Source organism: Octopus bimaculoides, chromosome 14 (genome assembly GCF_001194135.2).
Source record: "Octopus bimaculoides isolate UCB-OBI-ISO-001 chromosome 14, ASM119413v2, whole genome shotgun sequence".
Lineage (NCBI taxonomy): Eukaryota > Metazoa > Mollusca > Cephalopoda > Octopoda > Octopodidae > Octopus > Octopus bimaculoides.
Window position 1 is genome coordinate 7,968,729 of NC_068994.1, and position 1,501 is coordinate 7,970,229.

Sequence of the window (1,501 nt, forward strand, 5' to 3'; positions counted from 1 at the left end):
CAAGTGTAGCCGTCTCAACTACAAAGCGGAAAAACGGCAATCAGACGTTGTTATTATTATTATTATTATTATTATTATTATTATTATTATTATTATTATTATTATTATTATTATTATTATTTCTTTGTATCACAAGTTTTGTTGGCACTCCTGGAGTCTCGCATGCAAATTTTTGTGCAATGCTTCCAATTGACGACAATAATTCTTCGAATTAACACCCGTTTTGGTGTCATTCCGTAATAAGTAACACCCTATACACAGAGCATAACTTTTTCCAGGTGTAATCCTGGTTTGAGAATGGATTTTCCTTTTTCACTGACGCTAACCATTTTCATTTGCATTGGATATGATTTCAGGGAACTCACGTTTCATCATTTGTGATGACACTGTTCAGGAAAGGTTCGATAGCAAGTCTATTCTTCAATGCCAAGCAGAGAAAACTCATTGATCAGACCAAGAAGCAATCAGAGGATATGGAAATCAATGCTCAAAGTTTCCTAGTTATAAAAGTGTTTAAAACGATCAAAGCATAATTTGAAATGAATTGTATTGCTGGTTCTCGAATAGTCTGCTCTGAATTTTCTTTAATTACGATTTTCAGAAGCTCAATATTGTAGAACTTTGTTGAACAGATCTCGTTGGCATGTACGAACACTTTAAGCCTTATTTCCATAGACAAATTTAGATATTTATGTAGTTTTACAATCTGGTGTTGTTCAGTAATTAATGATCGGAGACCAGACATTGTTATGGTGGATAAAAAGAAGAAGGAAATCAAGGTCATAAATATTTATTTCTCTATTGCTCACAAGGGGCTAAACATAGAGGGGACAGACAAAGGGATTAAGTCGATTACATCGACTCCAGTGCGTAACTGGTATCTATTTAATCGACCCCGAAAGGATGGAAGGCAAAGTCGACCGCGGCAGAATTTGAACTCAGAACGTAGCGGCAGACGAATTAGCGCTATGCATTTTGCCCGGCGTGCTAGCGTTTCTGCCAGCTGCTCGCCGCCTTAAATGTCATATGTATTGCCGTACCTGGGGACGTACGCGTTGGTGAAAAAAAGCTGGAAACATTGAAAGCTTCAGGCTACTGAATGACGAAATTGCACGAATGTGGGCAATGAAGAGAGTAATCGTCATTCCAGTAGTTTTAGGGGTACTGGGACCACCAACAACAACAACAACAACCAGATTTGAGAAATTTGTTGAAGAAACGGGAATTGACGTGATAGAAGATGCTCAGAAAAAAACTGAGCATGTTCTGTTGGGGACAAGATTTTGAGATAAATACTTGGGTATTAAGTGTCGTTAAAAGAGACCCCGTGACACCTTTGACATCAGGTTGTTGTCCACCCTTACAGAATTAGCCGGAGCGAGTAATATCGAGAGTTCTAAGAAATAAATTGGAAACAACAAAAACAACAAAAACAACAACAGCAGTAAATAATCTTTTCTACTCTAGGCACAAGGCCCGAAATTTTTGAGGAGGGGGGGGG